The sequence below is a fragment of the Semicossyphus pulcher genome, unplaced genomic scaffold, assembly GCF_022749685.1.
Source record: "Semicossyphus pulcher isolate SPU_LCO1_2020_fin unplaced genomic scaffold, fSemPul1.0.p SCAF_22, whole genome shotgun sequence".
NCBI classification, from domain to species: Eukaryota; Metazoa; Chordata; class Actinopteri; order Labriformes; family Labridae; genus Semicossyphus; species Semicossyphus pulcher.
Genome location: NW_027211696.1, coordinates 4,958,184 through 4,984,787, shown reverse-complemented (window position 1 = coordinate 4,984,787; position 26,604 = coordinate 4,958,184). Strand labels below are relative to the sequence as shown.

The 26,604-nt window shown below is 43.4% G+C and overlaps 1 pseudogene; it reads left to right on the top strand.

The window, feature by feature from the left end:
* Positions 1 to 26,604, top strand: part of LOC138602371 (transmembrane protein 132C-like) — a 79,017-nt pseudogene that overhangs the window by 19,925 nt on the left and 32,488 nt on the right.

The following is a 26,604-nucleotide window of genomic DNA, read 5'->3' as shown; positions in this document are numbered from 1 at the left end:
CACACAGACAAAAAGGCCGTTTTCTGCACTAATTAATTGTCTCGATTTCTTTGTTAAATACTTGACGAGCAGAAACTAACTTCCAAACTGAATTTAAAGTTCAGAACAAAAATACTGAAACAAGTCGGCCTGATGTCTAAAGAGAAGAAACTGCTCGTGTGTGTCCTTCGACGTCAGCGAGCATCAATTAAAACTTTAAACAGAAAACTTTGAAACTGCTGCATTTAGTCATTTCACATCAGTGAAACATCGACGCATTCATTCTGTGACATTAGTGTAATTAATGCAGACAAATGAGACCGTTAGATCTCAGGCACAGTTAGCTTCTGATTAGCATTTTAAACAGTGAGTGAAACACACTGAAGAGGACGCTTATCTTTGGGGAGCTGCAGAAAGTGAAACCAGTAAAACCAAGTTAAACATGATTCTCATCACACAAGGAAGAAACTTGTTTTATTTTCTTCCTTTTTTAACAGTTCAGCCTTTTTGGTCCTGAAACACATCTGTCAGACCGTCATACATATGCAGGGTTTCCTCCTCGTGCCAACATGTTGGACGCTAACAAGCAAAGTAGGGCAGAGGTGTGGTTGGATCTTATAAGAGATGGATAAACACCCGATTAAAACCTGCCAGCATCATGTGTCACTAACAGAGAGCCAGAAAGCAGCTCGACAGCCAGCTGCATTCAATCCACTGTTCCTCAGTGAGCCCTGACGTTGTCTCAGTCTCACAGCCTGCTCAAAGTAACCTCACTGTCTGTGCTGCCACATATCGCTCCAGGAAACTCTGTGATGAGACCTCCAGGAAACCTGATGAAAAGTTCCAGGACCGCTCGCACAGCCGCTCCTCACGTGTGCGACATGGCCGAGGATGTGTTGTTTTAACTTGTAAAGCAGGAGGAGCCGCTCCACATCCTGCACTGCAGCTAGTTTGTATTCAGCCCTCTCTGTTCCTGTTCTCCTCTGTGACCTCTGTACAGTAAGCAGCTGAAGTTACAGTGACACTCTGTTGTTGCTGAGTCAGGTCAGTCTGGACCAGCAGAGGGCATCCAGTCACAACATGGACGATGTTCTTGTGTTAATGAGGGGATTTGCGTGCAGTGTACAGTGCGTGTGCAGTGTACAGTGTGCGTGCAGTGTGTATGTAGTGTACAGTGTGCACACAGTGTGTGACTGATTGCAGAGGGAATGTTCCCAGCTGCTTATAATTGAGAGGATGTATAAATGATGAGATGAGGTGAGAAAACTTCACCTGTACAGGAAGTGTGTGTTGCAGGGAGCAGAGCAGCACGCTGCTAACAGACAGAATATCACCCAGGAGCTCATTCACCTGTGAAACATAAAGCAGAGTCATAACAGCCGTCTGCTCTGCCTCTGTTGGGTCTATTAATAAATCTGCTGACTCAGCAGAGGAGGAGACGAGCAGCATGCAGAGTAGTTACATGTCAAGAGCTTCTCTCTCTTACTCTGTGTGTGGGAGAGACAACGAGGGACACACACATACACACACACACACACACACACACACACACACACACACGGACACACACACTTATACTTTCTCTCCCTCCAGCTGTCATATGTGCATTTTGAGTCGATGTAATTGTCCACAAAGTGTTTCTGACTCAGGGCCCTAAGCTTCGGGTTGTGCCTATAAAATAGTGTCTTCACTGTTTCTCGTGTATTTTACTGACTTCATGCTTTTGTCTCTCACTGCTTTGATTTTGAAGACTTATTTAACTGGAAAGAAGCAAAACTTTAAACTAAAACAACTTCAACTTTATGAAGTTCCTCAAACACAAAACTAAATGTCTAGATTGTGAAAAGGAAACCACTTTAGTAACAAGACTTTCAAACACTATCTGTAATTAAACCAGCTCTATCTATTATACATTCAATAACTTTTAATATTTGAATAATCACCTCGGCAGACTGAGTTAGTTACAGATCCTGTACATGTTCTGTACTCGACCATAAAGCTTCATTATTACAGTCAAACTTTCTTCTTGATGTTTTTGCTTGTGGACGTCTCACAGGAGATGATCTCAGCGAGAGAAACAGGAGGGGGTGAACAGGACTGTAGGAGGAACCAAAACAGAACAGTGTTGTTGGCACAGTGTGATTATATTTCCATCATGCAGATGAGCTTGGTGTTGGTAGTTAGAGCGCTGTTGGAGTGTGTAATTGAAAATGCAAAAGATTGCCTGCATCAACGTGTCGAGGAACGTGCTGGCTGGCCGATAATCAGAACGGCCTCCACGTGCCGCGCACGCTGACTCGCTGCCTCCATCTCTCCACTGTTGAATCCTTTGATCTTAATGACCTGCAGAATCCATCCAGGTTTGTCACAGTGCTGATTTCTCTCACCTGCGCTCTCTCTCCTCCAGTGTGCACACAGCAAAACAACACACAGGCATCATTAGATTTTTCCACGTTACAGCTACACTCTGTTTTCTCTTTGTTTTCTTCCAGTAGCAACAAATGTCCGTGAACATCATCCCCATCAGTGTGATTTTACAGCTACAGGAGTGTGTGACATTTGTGCACTTTCATTAGTGTGCTCACAATTCTTTGCACGCACAAATCTCCTGCTGCGAACGTCTGCAGCTTTTACAGCCAGACAGCGATTAGAATAAAACAATATCAGAGAAAGAAACACATTTAAATAAAACGTTTTCTCTTTAGATTGAGTTGAAATATGATTCTTTCTCACCTTCACATCTTCACTGAGTGATCACTCTGAGACACTGCAGATCATTTCCTCTATAAGGAGCAATGAGATGAAACCATGTTTCCATCTGATCCCACGGCCCGACGATGTTTGAACATTATAATTCCACAAAGTTAATTGCTTGCAGAAATTAGGAACACTGTGCTAATGACTCCATTATGAAAATATATGACATGAAAAGTGATGAATTTAATTTAAATGAGGTTTTTTGCCCATAAGATCAACTCAGAGGTCGTTCTGTTAAAGCAGATTAGTGCTAAAGGGAAGCTTCTCCCTGCAGCATCTAAATACAGAGAGCAGCCACAGCTTTCACCTCAGTTAGAAGAATCTGTAATGTGAATGTAAAAACATTTGGGCTTTAGGGGTGTAGAGTTTAACTGCTAGAGATAATTAAGAGAGAAGAGACGGTACAAATGGAGAATAAGCCTGCAGCCTTTACAGTCTCAGCATGATTATCACACAGCAGAAACCTTCTGTCTGTGGTCAGAGGTCACACAGACCATTGTATCAGTCGCTCTACACCTGACTCGACCATCCCGACATCCCGGGCAGATCATCCTGTGCTGTGAACAGGCTCGGGACTGCAGAGTGTGACAGGTCACGTCTGGTTCACGTCGTGTGAAGCGGTGCAACAATCAGCGCGATGAAATCTGAGAGCGGCATCGACAACGGATAATCAGAGTTCACACGCAGGAACAGGAGAGGGGAGAGAGAGACTACAAGGCTCACTCAAGCAGACACATTCAATGAATATTTAATTAATATAATGTGTGATGAGACGTGAAACACAAGCAGGTCAGGAGTTCAGATCAGATATCACAGAGGAGTCTTTCTCAAGCTGAAGTCGATATCGAGTGAGATCTGCACACATAGGCGAGTTCACGTCACGTTCCTCTGCTTGTTACACACAGAGACCCGAGCAGCGCTCCTCCTCCTGAGGAAACATCAGCGTACTTACTGATACAGTCAAATAGAGTTGTTTTAAGGATGGAGGGCTGGGAGACGGCGAGCTTTTGTTTCCTCCTGACATCATCATACTGCTTTCAGCATGAGGCCGATCAGAGGATGAGGACACGCTCAGCGCTGCCTCCTCCCTCTGCCTCTTCACCTAAGGGAGATTCCTGCTCGAGCCCTGCACGGGCCTCTTGCCCCGATGCATGCTCTCTCTAATGCTCACGGAAATGCACACACTCACTCTCATATGCACCTTAAAGTAAATTGTATCATCTGCCTCAAACATAACTACCAGTGCCACCAACAGCCGGAATCATCACTGTCCAGTGTCTGTTAAACACACAGGAGAGAATACAGCCGTGGATTCCAGCTCAGAAACATGAACAGCCAACCTTTCTGTGAAGTTCAGCACACGTAACAACAGTTAACATTAGATCCTGTCTCATCCTGTCAGAGTGTCTGGAGGTTTAAATAATGAATGAAGTCACGCTGCTGCTCCTCGTGTGTAAATGTTCACAGCGTCTCTTTTGGTTTGGAAGGACACTCGTCATTCTTCTGCAGTTCGATCGCTTCAGTGGATATAACTTCAATCGGTGCATCACCGTAATTCACACAGTGGCCTGTGTGTGTTCTGCGTGTTCAGGGGCACAGTGGAAGGAGAGACGTTACACAGGCCGGCCCGAGTCCGGTCTATTAGCGTATAATAGCTTAAATCGCCAATAGCAACGCGCCTGCCTGCAGATTACTTTTTAAGGAAATGAGAGACGACACTCTGATTGGTTTGATTTTTGTTCCACCCAAAACACACATGTATGATCCAACCTTTGTGCCTTAATTACAAAAGGTCATCAGACCTAAACGACCTCATGCCATGCGCTTTAGAGCGTTTCAATAGAGCCCTCAGTGACTCTAAGTGGAGGTGAAATTAGCACTGAATTGTAATGTTGATACATTTGAGGAATCTGATATCCAGGAGTTTAAAGTAGACTGCAAAAGATCTTTCACAAGCTCTGCTGTCTGATTGGCAGAAAACAAACAATAAACAAACCAGCACATAGTTTAAAGGATCATATAGACATGAAATTGTTACGTTGAAAGAGGCGTTTAATCAGACGAACAAACAGAAGCAGCAGACTGACAGCCCACCAACTTTTCTCCACAGCTACAGATATGAAGACAGAAAAAAGCTTTCTGCTGTTTTTGGCTCAAACCCTGACTGAAAGTGAAAATGAAGGATGCCTCCAGCTTCCCTCTGATGCCTTTCTCACACTTCAAGCTCGGCTAAATGAAAGACAAATGTGTCTAATTATCCGGCAGCAGGTGCAGTGAAATGGTTGCTGCTGGCGGCGGGGAGCATCTCCTCTGGCAGGCTGTAAATATTGACTGTTGTAGATCAGGTGTAGTGTGCCTAACGCAGTGGGAGAGGCGGCTGACCGTGACGGTAGCTGTGACGGCCGCTGAACACCTCCTCTCAGCTTCATGTACAAAGTCTGTGTGTCTGTTTAGAGACACAAACTGTCTTCAGTGTTTGTGTATGTATGGATCGTGTTTGCCTTTGTCTGCCTCTCTTTGTGGTCGTATGTACACAAAGTGGTTTCCTGATAACGCCTGTGGTGTTCTGCTTCAGAGCAGGTTTGTGTAAGTGTGACTTTGTCCCCTGAATGTACACATGTGTTTCCACACAGTCACTACTTTAGTCTACATGCTTTGTGTGTGTGTGACTGACAGGGTGTCAGGCCGTTCTGTAGACGGTGACACTGCAAAGTCTCTGTGATGAGATGCAGACGGGGGCTGACTTGACGGAGTAGACGTCCTGTTTCTTCAGGGTTTAGCTGCAGGCTGAGGTACAGAGGGAGGATGAAGAGGAGGAGAAGAAGAAGAGGAAGAGAGACAGATGGAGGAGTCGAGGTTTAAAGAGAGAGAGGGGGGACAGAAGAGCTCATCTTTTCTCTGCATGAACTTTATTTCATGCTGAATAAAAACTAATGCACTTTGTGAAATGAATAAAAATGGATTAATTATGTGTCGGCTGTAAAAGCAGCAGAGCTCAAACATTTCTATGTTTGTTTTAAACAGAAATGCTGCCTGAGAGCAGCAGCTGTAAATGTCATGTGGAAGGTTTCTATGAATCTGTCTGCAAAACTGAAAACATTTCTGAGCACAGAAATCTCCCACATTCACGTCCTCCATGTTTTATTTCTATGTTAAAACTCTCTTTGAATATGAGCTCCTTCAATCCGACCAGGCTCCTGAAAGGCCGAGAAAATGTGTGTGTGACTCACAAGCTGTCGTTCACTGTCTGCATCAGCTGAACTGCCGTAGTCGATCACACTGAAGACTTGAATGGGCTTCATCTGATCTCCTGTTCTATCTTCGTTCAGACTCGACTCTACATGCTGAACAGTGAGACTCTTTTCAGTCTCTGCTTGACGTCAGAAACACTTTGGCTCTTGATGCAGCGTCTTTTGCATAAATCCTTTAAAGCGGCTCCATTGTGTTTCGAGGTATTCGTGCCCACATTTACACAAACACGCTCCACATTCTGCGAGCGCACTAACCTGTGTGTATTTCCACACCAACATAAAGAGGCTGCACACGCACACACACAGGCTCATCCACAGCAGACCCCCCTCATACAGGAAGCAGTGTGACCTCTGAAGCATCTCCTCTCTGACTGAATGAGGAGCGTGAAACATCCTGTGTGGCTCAGAGACGAGTTCACAGTGATGCTGATTTGAGAATGAGAGCCCTGCACAGATCGTCTGTCGGCTATGAAGCGTCCTCGTGGAGCTTTGAGGCCAGAGTTGTGTATCCGCTGACAGACTGTGATATGATGTCATAGACGGGTGCTGCTGAAGGTGTGCACAGTTTGAAGGTTCTCTAAAATACCTCACAATATCTGTTTCCTGTGAGCAAAGTAAATGTCCCACATGTGCAAACAGGTTTCACACAATCACATGTGTTTTTGCACATGTGAAACTAGAGAGTATGAATACTTGTTAGTTGCATCCTGACTCAATAAACAGCGATCAACACTGTCGGCTTTTCTCTTTGTGTGATACATTCAAATTACAAATCTACACTAATTCCTGGAGACTGACGGTGTCTTTAAGCAGCACTGTAACATGTTGAATGATTTAATATCCATGTAGATAAATATTTGATGTTCTGGTCAATTAAATATGCATTGTGTTTTATCATATCTCATTAAGGGACACATTAACGAGCCCAATCAGTCCATTAACAGGCCTCTGCATGTTATCAGTCTGAATCTGTGTCACATCATGTGAGTGTTGCTCAGGGACTACTTTCTGTCTCCTGCTGGATCAGTCCTCCTAGTTGTTAAAATTTAATGACTGTTGTCTCTGTGTGACAAAGAGCAACTTTGCTTTTGTCTTTGATGGCTCTCGCTGCTGAAGTGAGAAAATAAAAACAAGAGCTTGCGAGTGTCCAGGGGGAGCGACGCCAAGCTGCCAAGAGCTGCGAGGCACGATGCCCAATGTGATGCTCGTGAACGTCCCAGCTGGGTGTTAAAAGACAACTAGCCACTGAACGTGAGTCTGAAGTAAAGACGTTTGTGGTAAATCAGCTGCAGTGACTGATGAATAAAATCACACTTGGTTTGTTTTTTGTCCTCAGTGGACGTCCTGTCTTGCTTGGCCGGCCATCTGCACTGGTTTATATTCCGTCCTGGGAGCCGTGATCAAAGTCAGGGAGGGTCTTTGTTTTAACAGAGCCTGTTTGTGTCATTGTATTCACACAGGCTCTGTTAAAACAAAGATACACACTGTGTCTGGTTACATAAAAAAGTTCTCCTGAGCGTGTATTTAAAAGAGGTCATTAACTTTGATTGAAGAATCATTTTAAGTTCCCAGTTTGGTCGGAGACGTTAACAGCGGGCTGAGATATTGATCTGCTCTCATCAACAGAGTGCTTTTCTCTAACAGCCTGCTCTGCTTTCTGGACGCTCACACATGTGATATGAATGCCAATGCATGTGAGCACAAATGGGCCCATGCACATGCTAATAGAGAAAATCAAGAGAGGAAATATAAGTGCACTCAACAGAGACACACAGGCCATTACAGTCTGATGCTCTTCTTACTGATCCATTTCTGCTAATGTTCAAAGCAGCGCTGTTCTTCACAAGAGAGCTCACCTCTCTGATCCTCTGATAAACAGGTTCATGTTAATATTGAGAGCTAAAGAGGACAAGTGATCCAGACTGTGAGCTTGATGGCATCTGGATGATCAGCAGCATGAGAACAAGTCAGAAGGGAACACTAAAGGTTTTCTGTTCATGCTTTTGTCTGAGTTCCAAGGACGCAGATCAATGAAGTGCCAGACTGTTACATAGATGTCATTGTAACTACATGTTACTGTATGAAAGCGTATACATGCTATATAGCGGTGGAGGCAGAGGATGTGGAAACTGAAAGCTCATAAAGAATGAAGAGAATGTTCAGCAGCAAAGCTCAACAGAGATGTGAAAGAAAGTTATGTCACTTTGATTGTTGACTGGCAGCAATAAGTCTGTGTGTCAGTACTACAGCTGTAAGTCTGCAAAGCAATAACTCAGATCAACCAGCACATAAAGGTTACAGCCATGATTATAACTTACTTATATAACTGATAACTGAGCAGTCACACTTCGAAACATTTTGTACTTTAAATCCACCTAGATACAAAGTTGTGAGCAAAATGAACCGTTGAAACTATAATGGAAAATATATGTGACACTAAAAGACTGAAAAGCCAGAGGCTGATGTCACGGTGCTTACATCTATTAATTTTATACAGTCAGTGACCGACTGACTGCCAAAGCTCTGCCTGTGGTCAGCTCGTCGTGTGGCCAAAAGAAGTTGTCCTCTTTTGAATGGAGCCGGGGGCTTTGGAGTTCACGAGCTGTTTGTGCTGCTTATTCTGAAGTACTTTAAAAATGGCTGTCCTGACCTTTGACAGTGTGATCTAACTGCTGTTGATGTCATAGTGTGTCAAAGCATTGTGGTCCCAATGTTGACTCTGTGCTTTGATCCCAGTCGACTGTAAAGAAGGAAACCTCAGTGATGACCTTAAACTACATTTCACTTTAGTAAACATTGTCGCAGCTCCTTTAATACGAGAAGATCGCCTCACAGGAGGGAATGTGTGCGGTGATACGACATTAATAAAACATTTGCTCAGTTAAATTGCCATGTTAATAGCTTCGTTATAAACCCGGGCAGAGCGCTACCATTACTGCTTATTTTACTATAATAGGCCTGGGATATTTGCACTGCTACTTTTACCCCGTCTTACTTTGGTCATCTAAGCTTTAGATTTAAACGACCTCCTTAAAACAATGTCACCTCCATTAGAGGAAAACACTCCAGTCAATACCTGTAAACTCCTTTCACTGAGAAAACTCACAAGAAACAACCTGATCAAGTTTTATTTATGCTGTTGGCACCTTATAGACGGCTCTTAAACTATATGTGTTCTGTGTGTCTCTTAAAGCTGCAGTGGTTGTTCAGTATAAGATCTGCTGTAGTTTAGAGCTTTAATATCCTGCGACTGTTACTGATCATGTGACCTTGCTTCATAGTGCTCTATGTAGCATCTATAGCTGCAATAAAAGCTCATTGATGATACGTTTCAAAGCAGTGACACAGTTGAACACACAACACACAATAGTGAACTGTTGCTCGCTCACTTTTATCAGACACCCGTCACTGAATCAACCTGAGTGAGCGATGTTAAAGTTGATCCTGCTGATGTAACACGTCGTGATGAGACTTATTTAAGACTTTCACCAGCCAGTGGGCCTCAGGCGTCTCTGAAGAAGTGAGTTTAAAGGCTTTTTCACTCCGAGAGGAGTCGCACATGGAGTTTATGTGGGAGTTAGAGTCTGAATGTTTCAGCTGTTAGAAAGAGATTTAAAGTACTTCAGTCATTTTCTGAGTTCAGGCAAAACAACATATTTGATAACCCGTTAGCTACCGTTAGCCGAAAGCTAATAACAGCATTTAACCACCTGCTACCTACGTTTATGTTAGCTACGAAGACAATTTGTTACCTTGGAATTTAAATCTTTCTTATTGTAACCTGTAAGAAAACCAAACTCTAATATTAGCTTATAGCCACTTCATAGCTGACGGTAAGATTATCTATTAGGCTAAGTTGCTGAATGTTAATGTTAGCTAACAGCTAACGGGTCATCAAATGTGTTGATTAAACCTGAAACGTGTCAAGATTTTCCTCCAGATTTTCACATCTGTTGTCTTTGAGGTTTCTGATCGATGGAGAAGTAGTGACTCGTCTTCTCTCCCACTTGCTCCACATTTGTGCGTCCTTCTTCTGTTTCTACAGCTTACTTTAGTCAGCCTCACTGCACCAGTCCACTTTTGATCCATGTTCAGAAACATTTCAAGTCAACCTGAGAGCGTTTCTCTACCTGAAGACTCCCAGCCTGTTTCTCTCCTGTGATTTCTCCGCCCTGTTATTACTGAGGGCTCATGGAGTCGTCCTCGTGCTCGAGTGAAATGGGGACGAGGAGAGAAACAAGATAACTATCTCTTAGTCGTACCATCGAGTAGAAGATGAAAGAGCAGATTGACCATCTCTTACTTACATTGACTCTTGATTTACTCTGCTTACCTTTAGCTTGTGTAACTTTGGGCCTCTGTATCACATATTTCATCAATGAGTGATAAAAAGTGACGTTTCATGATGAGCTGCATCTTGTTTTATGACCGCTATAAAAAAACTCTGTGAAAAGCTTTTCCTTGGCACAAACCCGAGGCGGTCGTGAGGTGATTATCTGACTAAACCATCACAGATTGTCTTCGTCACAAAATGTGTTGAGAGCAGGACGAGGCTGACAAATAAAACCAGGTGTGAGCATTGAGTGAGAATGACAGACAGCCTTTCTCTCTGCTTCTTTATTTCCATTCCCCGCCCATCCCCCGAACCACTGAGCTCACTCAAACACTCTCAAGTCTCTGAGGCTCTTTGGGGGAGGATATGATAACGTTTGCCGTGAGCGTTGCTTGCTGCAGGGAGAGACCTCCGAGTTCATCTCATTTCATAGTTTCTGAGCAGCAGTGAAATGACTGTGTTCTCTCTCTCTGCTTCTGCTGGAGCGTGCAGTGGACTTCCTCAGGGCCACAGAGACCGGGCTCCTCTCTTCCATGCTGTTCAGCACCTCACTGCTGTCAGAGGCACCGCTTTCCTCCAGTGCCAACGATCAGCACAGTCCACTGTATCTGTGCCAGAGGCGTCTCACTGCACTCATTCCTCAGCACTGTGAAACATTCAGGCTGCACGTACAGATATTACAGTCAGGGCTTTACAGGCTGAACTCTGAGCATCTATAGGCTGAGCAGTGAGGTGCATGCTTACATCCCTCTGCAGCACAAACATGCACATTATGACACAAATCCACCCTCACATAGAAACACCTTCATTATAAGAACATGTACGATCCTGATCTCTTCTCTCCAGGACTCTTGTTTGTGTTGTTGTCTGCATTGTGTGGTCTAATCACCGTTTTCTACTTCTAACCATATAAACCTGAACACCTGATGCTGCCACACGTAGAGCTCTCTTTATACTGGAGCACACAACCCTTCCACTCCTGTACAAAGTGAAAGCTGTGGATCTGTTTGTGCTTCCACTTAATATTTACACTCGATGGGAAATATGTGCGCATAAAGTCGGGAAAAAATGAGAGAACGGTGAGAACAGAGTTCATTACTTGCTAACTTTGGATTCACTTGTAAAAAGCTGGATGATGTGCAGCGCGTGGATATCCTGGCTGATCGCCACGGCTTGTGTCCATGAAATCTTGTGTAACGCGTATTGAGTCTGTGTAAGACTTCAGCACATCGCTGCAGCATGAGGTAGGGGGGACCCCCCGATTGCCACTGGGTATGTCGCACACTGTCTGTACCTCAAGATGCATTCACTTACCTCTACAGCCCTTTAATATACGGTTTCACAGCCTGTTATAATAGAACACTCAGCAGAGCTTTCCTTCTGTTTGTGTGATCTGAGGACGAGAGAATAAAAAACACTTTTGTAGAGGAAAAAATAAACTTGTGTTTTAATTCTTGTAATTAGAAGAGAACTGTCGAGCGTCCTGCTTTTATCTTTAACTCTCAAATTTAAGCGTCTTTTATTCTTAGTTTTCACTTCAGAACATCTTCAAGTGACGAAATGCTTCTGAACACTGATTTCATCAACAATCATCTTTCTAATCTTTTTCTGTCCCTTATTTAATCGCTCTGACAGAATTGTATTCTCATTTATACTCAACAAACTAAAGACTCGAGGACTGTTTCATCAGGATTGATCAGCTGTGGATTTTCACATGAACATTTCACATCAGTACATGAAGACATTAAACACCTCACGCTGCATTATCACTGGTAACCATCATCTGTTTGTACGAGATATCCTGGATGCACTTTTCATCATCTGAAGCTTTTCAGACTGGTTTTAATTCACTGACGTCATTTGTAACAGAAAGCTGTTCAATAAAAGGATTATGTGAGGTTCTTTTTTAAACCATCTCATTATTACTCTGAACATTTGTCTCAGCAGTAAGCGATTACACTTCCTGCTTGTGATCATCATGAATATCTTGGTCTGCATTATTCGACTCTCAGGAGCAGCTGCAGTTTCTGATGTCCAGGCTCCAGTGACTTTCTTACACTGTAACCTCTCATGACTCACCCTGCTGCTGTGCGCACGCACACACACACACACACACACACACACACATCCCCAGTGTGTGATATAGAGTACAGCAGAAATGGATTCACTTGGATATGATGAGCATGTGCAGAGAGTCATTGTTATTTATGATGCAGGTCTCCTTCTGTCTCAGCACAGCAGCACATCATCTGTCACTGTCCCTCCTTTTATTTGACTCACTTTCAAAGTGTGCTTACTTCACTGAGAGCCGCTCACATTCATAAGCTCACTGGGCAATCTGAGGTCTTAAATGACATCGTCAGAGTCCACACAGTTAAAGCTGAAGCCTTGGATTACCTCTGTGGTCCCCTCGTAGGAAGGCTAACTGCTGCTCTGCTCGGCTCAGCACATTCGGCCTCGTTCCTTCAAGAGCTCTCATCTACAAGTTCATCTCATCTAAACAACCGCCGGCTCCTCAGTGGCTCCCTGCTCCGCCGTTCACCTCCTCCTTCAACAGCTCACAACCTGGCCAAGAGGCCGAGCTGAAGTGTCATAAAAAGCCCATTCACGTCCTAAATGTGTCTTCAAGGCAGAAAGCTTTGCGCTTGTTTTCCAGCCAATCACTGTTCATTGCTGTTGCTCATGAGCCCCACCAGGGAGACGTGACGGCGAGCAGAACGAGCGGGAAAATGTTCTTTATGCAGACGAAGAAATGTTCGGAAGCTGCTGGAAGTTTTCCCGAGTCGCTCATAACCAAAGCCCAAACAGGAGGTTTATCTTTTTTTGCCTGTTATTGTTTCTTTAAGTTTCCTTTAACTCTGAAATAGATAATTTCCAGGCGAGCAGAGACGGAGGATGGATTTTAAATGTCATTCTGGCAGCAGTTACCTTTCGGATCTAATCGAGGCAGCTGAAACATATTGGCTCTTTAAGACGTGACAGTTTACAAACAGCTCATTTAGACGTTGTTTGGACCATGTAATGTGTAATTACCCTCTGTGTCTCCATGTCAGCAGAGAAGATGAGGATATTTCAGCTCTCTTTCTGTCCCTTCTTCAGTGGTATGGTTGGACTGTTTCATTTGTTCTGTCTGTAACATGTTTCACACAACAACAGATTCATCACAAAGGCCGATTGATCTTTGTGTCTGCTCCCATAATCTGAGAACATGTGAACACATCTATTTTTAATGTGCACATGAATAATGAAGTCGTTGTTTTGAATCACTTTCATTGAGTGATGCACGTTTGCTGCCTGCGGCTTCATACAGGAGATTATGGCTGTCTGTGTGAAGACTCTCCTCGTGCAGACCAGCAGTCCCACAGGAACACTGCATGTGCTCATAATATATCTGTATTGATTATGTGTGTGTGCTTGGACGCTGAGAGGAGAGGCTGGTGCTCAGGAGGAGAACAATGACTTGTGTTCAGTCTCTGTGAATTTATCGACGGATGTGACCTAAACTAAAGAGGCCATGAGCTTTTTGTCTGAGACGAAAACAAGTTTCTCACAAACACTTTGCTCAGACTTATTGCTGATATCTGTGAGGCATACAGCCGTGCTCCATCCATCTTGGTCGGGTCACGATACTTCATTTTCCCTCATTTCTGTGAAAGGGTAAAATGTGATTCCACCTATCGATCGCTGCATAAATGTGTTGCCTGCTGATGAAAGATGAGGTGTGCTTTGCTTTGATGTGATCTGATGAACCTCCAGCTGGGAGCGGCCTCTCTGCTCTGCTTCTCCTGCAGTGTCAGGGGGCATGTGATGGCCACTTAGAGTGATTACACTTCCTGTGTGTTTTGTTTGTGTGGAGACATCAGACAGGACGTTTCACTAACCAGGCGATTGTGTTACTGCCCACTGAAGACGCTTTTATATCTAGTAGCCTGAAGTGAGTTTAAGGAGGCTTTGAAACTGTCTTGGTTCATGTACATCAACAATTTTTAGCCTTAAAATACTGTTACTATAATGTTTGATTACATTTGTTTAAACCAGAGTGTTTTAATTGTCTTTCAGCCTCCCTCCTTCTCAGCACAAAATAATATCAAACCATATTTGATAAGGTTTTTAAGCTTCCTGACTTTGCCAATGGCGTTTCCTCCGTCTGAGCAGCAGCTGACATTTATATCCAGCCCTCCAAGAGGCCAAAACACCCTTTTCTCTCCATTGTTCTGTGGCTGGAAATAAGAACAGTTCCCTCTCATCCTGACCGACATCAGGTCCATTGATGGTGACTTCAAGGTCCCCTAAGCAGCTCCTCTGCAGAGCAAAGCTCCCACACAGAGCAAATGTTTAACAAAAGAAAACGCTGCAGAAAGATCAGGTCCAAATGTTTTACCTCGTGCACTTCTGGAAACAGCTTTTAAATGTCAGCAGTAGAAGACACAAACAGGATGTGCCTTCATTGTAACGAGGTAACAAAGGTGTTTCACGCTGTGTTTTTGAAGCGGAGCTCTGTGGCTCAGGAGAATGAGCTCGGTTTGCTTGCAGCAGGATGCATTCATGGTTTGTGTCTTTTCTTAGGATTTCTTGACAATAAGAAACATGAACAACCGAACCAGACTTTGCCTCTGAGGCTGTCATGGACCACAATAGAACTGTATGTGGTAAATAATGGATGGACAGAAAGATGGACCACATTTAGATTTCACATGCAGACCTCGTCAGTGACCACGTGCTTGTTTTTCCAGAGAGAGAAGAGACAGCAGCAGGTTGAAGAAGCTGTGAACTCTTGTAAAGCAGGCAGTCACAATGTTCTGCTGTGTTTGTGACAGTACAAGAAAAACAAGTCTAATTTTAAACCAAACCATACAATGAAGAGTTAGGGCCATACACATCTCACCTTTGACCTTTTCTATCATCATCTCTTTCTTCCGCTCTCCTTTCTCTCTCGATGTCGTCTTCTCACCTCTCACCTCCATCTCTTCTCCTCTATAGATTTCATATCAGGAAATCTGTTTGATTAATAAGTGAAGTCAGGCCAACTTAATATGTTTGATCAGGGAGTTTGTAGCAGGATGCACACATGGTGGAGGATTGAGACAGGATGAGAAGAGGAGGAGGGAGGAGAGATGAAGGGATTATATTTCTTGGGTGAAGTTCAGCTCTGATCAGCAGAGATGAGATCAGGTGATTCTAAGAAAAAAGTTTGATGCTTTAATATCATTTTGAGATGTAATTTTAGAAGTAGTATGTAGTAGGATATTAATTCCATGGTAAACACTCTTAATGCATTTTAATTTGAAAGACCCATGCTCTTGTGGGCCTCTTGGCTCACTGTACATGAATAAAACATCAAGACAGTAAGCCCTGAATGCAATGTAAATCATTCCCTCCTTCATTTGCAGAAACAGTCCTGCAGACATGATTTACACGTACAGTAGCTGCAGACATGAACTCCAAGGGCAGCTCAGGGCCACAAATCACACCAGCTGTGCCTTTTTATTTATAATGACCTTTTGGTGTCATAGGAAGGGACTTCATCTAAATCTGAAGTTACAAATTGCAACATTTCTCTGGCTGTTATGAGGTATTTAGTTTAATCTGTGTCATGGTAAATGGAAACTAGGACAGTGTGTCACGTCCCCCAGAGAAACAGAGAGACAGGAAAATCCTCTCACTGTACTGAAAGCACGATCCAGCAGCAGCTCAGCACCTGCTCCTCACATGACATCGCTCTCTGTTTTGTCACGTTTCAAAGTAAACATCCTTCTCACGGTCAAAACTGTGCTCCAGCAGTCGCTCACTGTGAACTGTCTCAGTGGAGGCCTTTAGTCTTCCTCCCCATCAGGGAGGCAGTGGTGGATAAAAATGCAGTTTAACTCTGGAGTCTGAGGAGTTTGAAGAAAGTGTGAAACATGAAGATAGAAAAGTGTAACGTATTAATATTTATGATGCATTTATTTGTATTATTATGGCTTTGTTTCATTTGAGTTTAATACATATGATTATATGCAATAGAGTCTGTAATTTGGTTCAGCTTCATGGTTGTGTTTTATTTGGGGAACAAACAGTTTTCTCAGCTGCGTTAGAGACAAAGGCCATCATTTGAACATTGATGTAAAGTAACAGCAGATGAAGAAGGATTGGATATCAATGCTCTGATTGATTTATTGGCTCCATCATTAGTCTGTGTTACAGTCAGAGCAGCACCTTCTGATAAAAGACTCCTCTCAAAGACGTATAAATGAAAGGCAGGTAATGAAAACATCATTTCAGCACCAGGAGCTGTCCATCATCTCCTCCATTACTGCAAATAGACTTATGCATGATATCTCTTTAAGCTACTCTACCAATATGAGAGGTTATTAAATGCATATAAACAGTTTTTCATCAGAGTGCAGAACCGTAATGTCTTTACAGTATATTGTTAAAGGTACAGTACAGAGTTTAAATTAGTTTTCATGAGGTGGGTAAACCTTCACTACATCCTCATTTCCTCCTCTTCCTCTGTGCCAGAGCTGCGATGGTCATTTCTGAAGCTCTCTGCCTGAAGCTGCTTCTGTCCATCTGGTGAGCAGGTCATTGCTCTGCTGCCATGAACTGTCACAAATCACTGCCACGCCACGTCTCCAACAGCATGGAGGCTGCAGCAGAGAAAATCAATGTCCTCTCATGGGCGACTCCATCAGGCCGACTCTCTGGAGCATGATGGGGAAGAAAAACAGAGGGTGGGGACGATTTGCAGGATGGAGAGGAAGCGAGTTTTAGAGCCCTGCAGAGTCTGCTGAGGTTGGATGAGCTTTCTGGTCAGATGACCTGATGTGCAAAATCAGTAGGACAGAAAAATAAGTTGGGAGACAACAAAGGCTGCGTATCATGTAATATATGTTTTTTCCACACTAGTATGATACAGTTGAGTTGATACAGTCTGAGTTCTTATACCTAAGCACAGGTGTGGTGTTGAAAGATGAGTTGTGAGTCAGAGACGGCGTAAGGAGGACACTGATGGCTATGCCTGCAGGAGCAATTTGTGGTTCATTGTCTTTCCAAGGACGCTTCGACATGTGACCTGTAGCAGTCAGGGATCGAACCCCCGACCTTCCGATTGAGCGACAACTGACCCACAGCTCATGGCAATAAGGTACTCCGACAGGGTTACCTGCTGCTATTTGAGTCAAAAGTTTTACTTGTTTTTGGAGTCACAACTGAGTCCTATCTCGACATACAGGCAAGATTATATTTCCAGTGTGCATAAATTGCCATTAATCTTCTTAAAAGTCACCAAAAAAAAGTAGCTTTTAAGTTTAGAATTTCCCTGAGAAATATAAAGTTCTATTTAATTCTTCCTGATTGCCAGAGGTGGTTCACTGGATGTGGCACACGTGCAGGTCGAGTGTGTCATATCCAACAAGTCATGTGTGGCCTGGGTGACGTAGTAAACCATTTAACATTCACCACAAGAAACTGACCGTAGATACGATCGCCTCAGGTTAGAGGCAATGCATGCAGATGGAAAATGTGAACTGATGCTGTTTAGGTTGTAAGTTATTTCCTCCTGTTTTTCTCATTGTGCTCTTTGATTTCACACCTGGCTCAGGTTTTGTTGATGGGATTAGACTTTAAATCTTCCTTACAGAAATACAAGTACCATGAAGCATGACCAGAAGTGTCCTGAATTCTTTCAGGTGTTTTTACCTTAGTTGTTGAAGCAAAGATTAGCAGGTAGATAACTTCTTCTTTGTCATTTTGTCTCTGTGTTTCGGTGGTGGACAGCAAGGTGATCCTGGAGGGCCTGCAGAGGTTCGGCCCAACGCCGATCTATCTTCTTACAGGAGGCCAATCAGGACTTGATGAGGAACTCCAGCCCGCAGGCTCGCTCGGAGTCCTTCTTCATCCACCAGGCCCAGCAGATGCCCTTTGTCAACGCCAGCTACGGGCCTCTCTCTGTCCAGCAGCCTGTCCCTCTGGAGCTGCCGCAGACGCTGCCAGGGCCGTTCAACACACCGTCCTTCTCTTCATCATCAGCGACAACATCAGCACCAACATCACCTCTTTTTACGTTCAACTGGAAGGTCCACACCTACATCATCAGTGAGAGGATCCACCCCAGCTGGCCAAAGGTTCAGGTGTTCTATATTGCAGGGAGGGACTGGGATGATTACAGTGCCATCCACAAGCTGCCCTGCGTCAGGATGTTCGCCTTTCACGAGACTCAGGAAGTGCGTGGGACATGCAGTCTAAAAGGTGAGCTGGGCATATGTGTAGCCGAGCTGGAGCCCCTGGCCAGCTGGTTCAGTCCGCCCACAGTAAGGCCGGGCAGGCAGAGGGTCCCCGAGGGTCTACTACATGGTTCAAAGCACGGACAGCGGTGACTGCAGCTCAGAGGATTCCAGAAAGGGCAGCCCCGTCCGCCCAGACCAGCAGAGGCCGATGCAGGGCACACACCTATGCAGCGCATCGGGAGCGTCAGGCTGTTTCAGCCGCTGTCAGAGCTGAAGCTGGACGATAACTTTGTGGTGATGGCACCATCCAAACCCATCCGGCAGAGAGAAACACTCTCTGCTTTTCTGGCTCTGTCAACGCTTTCTTCAGTGCAGATTTTTACGCTCAGGTGAGTCGGCCTCCTCCTGGGAGAACACAGTTTACTTCCCTTTTCCTCTCATCTTCTTTTTAACATACTAACACAGGCAGAAATCATTGGACACATGAATACTTGTAAAGAAGGCATTTCTGAACTTTTATTGAAAGCAGCATTGGGCGATAAAACTCCGACACCCAAACCACAAACCTCCCAATGCACAACATTACAGGACACCAGTCTGTCACTTATGACTCAGGTGGTGCTGAGGCAAATGACAGAGGGAATTGTCTAAAGGAATCGTCATTGTCTGAATCATATCTTGTAATTAATCACGTAGGGTTTAACTAATGTAGTACGATGCATCTTTATTTCCAAACACTACTTTATCATAGTTTGCAGGCTACACAGTTATAGTCCAGTCCTGTATTAACTGCACCAAACTGTTGTTGTTTGGAAACAGCTGGTTCAAAATAATCTGTGATTGGCAAAGTCAAGGATTCATCTCTGGTTTTAGAGATAAGAAAGTTTTATGAAATAACATCGTTTCATTGACAAAGACAAAGTGTGCCAAACACCCGATCTCAGCTCTGGATGAACTTGAGAACATTTTGTTTCAAAGTTTTCTGCAAGTGGAAGAACAAGTTATAAGTGAAGAGCTGAAAATCAATGTTTGAAAAGAGTTCATTTATAATGCTGTTGGCTATTCTGCTCACTACAGCCCGACAGCACACTTCTATGAAAGGATTTGCTGGCTGCTGTAGATGGTTTGAAATAGATACAGTCTTTTACAGAGAGTGTTTGTTTGTTTTTATTGTAACCTTTCAAGTCATTTTGGAGAGAAATGTGAGTCTCTGTGGAGCTGAACACCTTCCAAACAGCATGTTTGACAGTCAGGAGGATTATTTTGACTGCTAACACCTTCATTACACCTCTGTGCTGTTGATGAAGATTGTTTTCATGTTCTCACCTTCAAAACTGCCCGTCTCAGTAATATTGCATGTGATGTGATTGCACACAACAACAACAAGTAGTCGTTGATTCATTGAGCTCTGTCTCATGCAAATTACCATTCAAAGTGACTGTAATTGCTCCGTGCTGCGTGATGCAGATGAAGGTGTAAGGAATATGCATTTCAGCTACTTTAATGCTGAGATCTAAATCCCTGCAGAGGAAACAGTTAGCGGCCTTAAAGTGGAGCTGTGACAGAGGGCTTTGGCAATTTGTCAACCCTGGCTGAGCAGGAAATGTGCCAAACAGCCTCATTGCTTTTTCTCTCACTCCAGTGATGATGAACTCCCATGAAGTATTAGCGCTCGCAATGTGTGTGTGTGTGTTTATCACACATGTCAGCGTGTGTGTAAATAGGAAGTATTTCTCCTTTAGTGTCTTTTTGCACCAGTGCTGCACGCGTTCATCATCTTTATGTTTTTCTGTTGGGATAGCGTGGAGCTCAAATTCAAAATAGCTCATTAGCAACCAAAAGATTAAACCTCAAAGAGTTTGAAAATCACAGGCTGCTTTACAGAACTCGAGTGCCAGCTTACCAATATCTGTAACTGAACATCTGAACGCTACATCAGCTTTGTTGTGCTTTGCTTTTATCTTACAGGGTGCTTTTTAATTTCTTTCTCTCTCAGCTTTTTGATTTCCTGGTAATAAAAAACGTTCACCTTTTACCCTTTAAGCATTTGTAATCCTCATGATGATGTTTTAATTTAAGTTCTGATCACTGGAGGAGGAGGAGGCGTGGTGTGGATCCTTGTTCATGACTGGTGTTTTGACTTGTTGTGTTGGATCCTAAAGCTCGGCGCTGCTCTCCGGCTGTGTGTGTTTGCATTCTGTCGCACAATGTTTGCCTTTGCTCTGGTGTTCGTGAGTTTAAGGAGAACTTACTTTACAAGTCAGTCTGCTGTGTTTCTACCAGCGACTGAGGCATCATGACTTATTTATGTTCTCTTCTCCCCATTATTTTTACTGCCCATCGTGCCCGTGTCTCCTTTCTCCTCCACAACAGTCTGCTGCAACTTGTGAAGAAACAACACAACTGTCTGAACAGCTTTTAATCCTCCATGTGCTACTTTCAGATGCAATCAGTGCATCATAGTGGTAAGAAAAATAGAACAGTAATGCAAACATGAATGTATTTTCTAAAACATGGAGGCTGTAGAGTAACATTCCTCAGTTTGTCGTCTGTGTCCCCTGAATTTAAATCTTTGCTTCCTATTATTTCGACTCTATTTGTGAAGTTTAGCCTTGTCATAGTGTCTATAACAGTCAAACGTGCTACATGTTATTGCTTCAGTCAGTGCTGCAGTACTTTTAATTATCTTCCATTGAGTCCTTTTTACAATAAATGCAGACTTTAATTTCATGCAGGAGGGTACTTTGTGGACTGTAACATATTTGCATAATAAGGTCCATATTTAAAAGGGAGCGTCACACCTTAGTCAATGCATTTACAGGATGATATACTAGAAGTCGTCTCTCACTGTATGTGTGTGTGTTTCTCTGATGAGCATGTGTGGAGACGCTGCCCGTGACAGATACGGGAGAGGCGGAGCGTGAGGAGAGAATGTTCAGTAATTAATCAGCCCTGGATGACGATCCTCGACGGATTAAATAAGAAACATGATAGAATTAGTCGCCAAATATACTTGAGCGGCCGTAAATATACCTGGACAGCGCACAATTAAGACTGGGGTGGCCAGGCTGAAGCCCACGGTGGCCATGGCCATCCCTTGCAACCCCCCAAATCTGTGTATGCAAAATAATTGGTGTGAATGCTGCAAGCAAGTACAAAGTAACTCCTTCCACATTTTTCAATGTGTTAAAGTCATTCAGACCATCCATGCTTTCCAAAATATTCCAGGTTTTCCAAAAAGTTTTTCCTTATTGAATTGAATGTGTGGGATGTTCAAAATGTCAAGACTTCATGACTCATTCATACATTCACTTAGGAACTCCGTTCCCCTTATTCCCAACACTTTGGGCTCTTTCAGGTTAACTCAACTTTTTCACATCAGTCATACAGTATTCACAGTGACCTCTCAAAGTTCATCAAGTTTTTCAGCCTTCAGGGTGTTTAACATGAGTGTGTATTGCGTTGGATGTTCTGACTCAGAGTGAGTGATGTCATCGTCAGAATGGAGAGGCTGGTGAAAATATCTCGGACACCTTCTTGAAAAATTGCAACTGAGCCCACAATTTTCACTCCACAGACATAATTAAAACATCAAAGCGTAGGTATTCTTGTGCTGCTTGTGTTAGATGGGCTATCAAAGCAGAAGAATGTACACTTTTTTCTGAAGATGCCTATTTGAACAGAAATGTGACCAACTGCCCCATCGACTCCAATGTTAAAACTTGTCAGAAATTTCAGGAGGACACTGAATGTGAGCACTTTTGTATTTCGCTGCCCTGGCCACATTTCTGGCAGTAGAGACATGAGATTTACCCGACTGCGTCATCAGAGTCTTATGATGCTCTGGTTTGATCCGTTTGCTGATAGCATTTACGGACTTGGCATACTGACAGAAGTTTGAGATGGTGTATTCACCTGAAATCTCAATGAAATCAACTGTCCAATCAAGGAGTCAAACAGCTGTTACTAATTTACCATCACCATGGCAACAGTTGAGTTCAGTTAGAGGTCAGTTGACACAAACACACACAGAGAACAGACATTTTACACTTTCTCAAGCATCTTTCAAGGCTCGTCTGACATTTCAACTCAACGTCCTCTTCATCACCTCCACCATCCTCTTCATCATTTCATCCTCCGTCTTCTTCACACATTAAACATGACAATGCAGTTTATTTAGCCTCAGCTGTTCAACAGATATTCAACATCTATCATTCAACACACAGCAAGACATCACACTTACATTAATAAACATTTAAACCACATCTTTCTTCCATTACTGATTTTATTCAACTTTTAGATCTTCAAATCTTTTATACATGACTTATATTCATTCAACTTTAAAGCACAGCATTAGCAGTTTTTCTACCATATATTCCACATCTTTCATACATTACTTATTAGAAGCAGCTTTGGCAGCAAAGCACCAGCTTTTTCAGCATGCAGCATTCACACCACACTTTCTTCAGAAATTGCATTTTCTAGTGCAAATCTGATTTTCTCCCCGTATTGTGCAGCCTTACTAACCAGCTTTGTTACTTTGGATGCACAACAAAATCATCTCTCTTAACAGAAGAGCTGTTTTAGAGCCATTTCTCTCTGCTTTATTGTGTAATTGGCTGATTTGATGTAATCTAAACTAATCTAATGTAATTATATTGAATGTAATTGCAGGCAGCTGGAAAAATACTCATTTGTGCGCACAAATCCATGAATATACACATTTACACTCAGACACCTGCACACAGATGTGCTGACACACACACCTACATGTGTGGACGTGCTCTGTGCTGACTGTAACGTCATGGTGTGTTTGTCATGCCAAAGGCTCCCGGTGGAATCAGTCATTGGCTGCTTGCTGCCTCATTAGCCATGAAGAGAGAGGTGGAACAGGTTGGAAAATGGTTCTCCAGCTTCTCCTTATTCAACATGCAAATGAAAACACGTTTCCTCCTGAACAAATTAACGGGCTTTTCAAAGATAAACTGCCCCAGCTGTATTATAATTTTGACTAAACAATCCTACATGTTTTCACTGATTCCCCCCGGGGATGCTGCTGCTGATGAAAGCAAATGAGTTTCTAATATGTGAGAGTGTGAAGGTAGAAGTGTGAGATTCATGCAGGCTGCAGGAGTTGTTTTTGTTATTCAGAGGTTTAGCAGGTGAAGGAGGCAGCTTCAGTGTCGGGTTATGACCAGAGAAGTGGATTTAGCTCTGGTCAGATGTTTGAGTCAGCTGATTCTGACCTTTGACACAGTTCAGGTTTACAGGTCGGGTGTCTCGGCTGTTTGTTATCGGTCATTGTTTGCTGAAATATCAGCAGGAGAAAAGGTTGGATAAAGATGTTCTCCTCGGTGTATTAGCCTGATCCTGACTGCACTCCTCTGTGCTTCACTTCTTTGTAAAGGTCACCACAGATAGGTCTGTCTCTTTTCCATTTCCATTTCTGTACTTATCTGTTCTTCTTCTTGTGTTTTATCTGCCTTCCTGTCTTGTGTTCTCTCTATTGTCCTTGTGTTGTTTAACCTTTCCCTCTCTCCGTACATCCTCTCTCCTTTTCGGTCGTACTAACACTGTCAGACAGAGCTGGACACATTCCTGCTCTCTGTGCAAAAACCTCTTTTGTTTTTGTATTTAATGACGTCACCTCAAATTAAAACTCAATTCTGTCTCAATGTGACGTTCAAAGGCTCCTCACTCTCTTCTGCCCTTCTTCACCATCTCTGTCTCTCCGTTTGCTCACCAGTGTTTACTTTGAAAGCCCAGACTTTCCTCATCTCCTCATTAATAAGTAATTAGTGATTTGCAGCCTGGGGAGACTGTCACTAGTTAGATCTGCTCTCTGTTGGGCCCTGCCATCACAAAGCAATCACCAGCTGCCCGCAGCGAGTCATTTGAATCCTTGTATTTTCTACCCTAATGATTTTCCATCACTTTCCTCCTCTTGAATTTATGTCTAAACTGATGAATGTATTGGACATTGGAGGCCCACAATGCATTGCTCTGCCACTTCTTCAAGTTTTTCTTCGCTCTCGCTCTGTCCATCGTCCTTTGGAAGGCTGCACGTCCCTGAAGGGTTTTTGTGATCAGCTTGGCAGAGGGTTGTACGAATGCAGCGCAGCATTCAGAGTGACACATGCCTCCGAGACTTTGAATATCGACGGGGTCAGAGGCCGCTTCGCTTTCTCTCTCTGGGTGCTTTGAACTTGTGAAAAACTCACAGGGTTTTTATTCTGAAATGAAGCTGGAGTTTGGTTTTCCCAAGAGAGTGCTGCTCCGTATCTGCTCCAGTTTGTGTGGTAGGCAGGGAAGTGTTTCTACACCTCCCACATGATTCAGGTTGATACCTGTTTATTATTGTTTATGTTCTTACATTTGGAGGTAACAATCACTGTCTTTCAGGCCTCATTGGGACACGGCTCTCTACATTAAGGACTGCACTGAACATTAAAACAGAAATGACATCTGATCATAAAACTACTGGAGCAACAGCTGCTGCAACTTCCTTTACTTATCTCGCTGCTGTTAACATCTTCAGGCAACACGTCCACTCCAGCTTCTGCAGCGCTGTTACCTCCAGCTCCTGCAGTCTGGGCTGAACATGATCTATGTGGGGCTGGAGGGGCTGACAAACAGGGTGGGATTAGGTAGTGAAGCTGTCCTGGCAGAATAAGCTCTGCTGGCTAACTGTGGGTTGGTGTGTCTCTCTCTCACACAGACAATCATAAGCTTGGCCTTCTAATCACTTGTTTATCCTCCATGTTTCTCATGAGGATTTACTCTGATTAGTTTGAGCCCACAGACTTGACAGCTGTAACACAAAGTCATGCATATTTTAATGTGGACTTGAGGCGAAGGAATAAAGAGAGAGAAACGATGACGTGCTGTGGTCGTCGCACATCGGAGACTGTTCTAGAAACTGAGTCAGACACAAAACGCACAAACTCATCCCAGCTCTATGAGATGTTGTTTCACCCTCAGAGGGGTCAGAGAGATGGGCAGATACTGAAACACAGTCAAACAGGAAATAATCAAGCAGACAGAGACTGAGAGAAGAGAAGCAAACAGCAGTTTCTCTTGCTGCTGACGAAGTACCTGCTCATGGTGGAGTTTTTCATTCTGTAAATAAACGTACAGTCGAGACGGCTCTGTGTCTAAAGGCTCAGGAGACAGTTTCTCTTTTGATTTGGCAACATTATAACAAACACTGATTGATGGATTGATTGGAAAAATATATGACACATCGAGTCAAGTCTTAAAAAATGTTAAAAAGTAACAAAGATGTTATTTCTCAAGAAGAAGCAACACTAACAGTTTTCACTTGATTCACACTAATAACAAATATAAAGTAATAAAGTATAAACCTGCCTCACAAAGGTGTCATCAGCACACATGGTCAGTTCTTCACTGCAAACTGATGGACAGTAAACTCAGCTTTAATGCACGATGGAAATGAAGAGAGAGGCTGCTGAACTGATGCCTTATGCACCGTCCCACCTCGAGGTCTTCTAAAAGTCTCCACAATATAACAATCAATATTAATCCTGAGCAGACACACAAGAGCCTGCAGATCCCTGCCATCATGAGAACACCACTGAGACTGTTTCATGTCAGCAGCACAGAAGAAGCAGCTGCAGTCCTGAACTGAGAACGTTTTGGCAGCCAGATAAAACAAATCAATGTAATCAGCATGTAAGTCAGAGGAGAACAGACTACAAGTGTGAGAAGACGCTTGAAGTCGGAGCTTCATCAAACTGAAACGTGAGCCGCTACACGGACGGTGGAGACTCCTGTATTGATTCAAACCAAAGTTTGTCTGTTCTGTTAGATGAAGAACATTTGATGGACGACTGAAATAATGAACCTGAACACGCTCACAGCTCTCACACTCGACACACAAACAAGCCCTAACCTTGTTGTTTGGAGTCCAGCTGACAGATAAACACACAGACAGGAGGAAACAGAACTCACAGATCTCACGGACGGAGCTAAATATGTTTTACTGCCTGTTCAAATGAACAAACATGCACCTGTGCGTGTTTCACTTCAGCTTTATTGAAACCTGTCTGACCGTTTC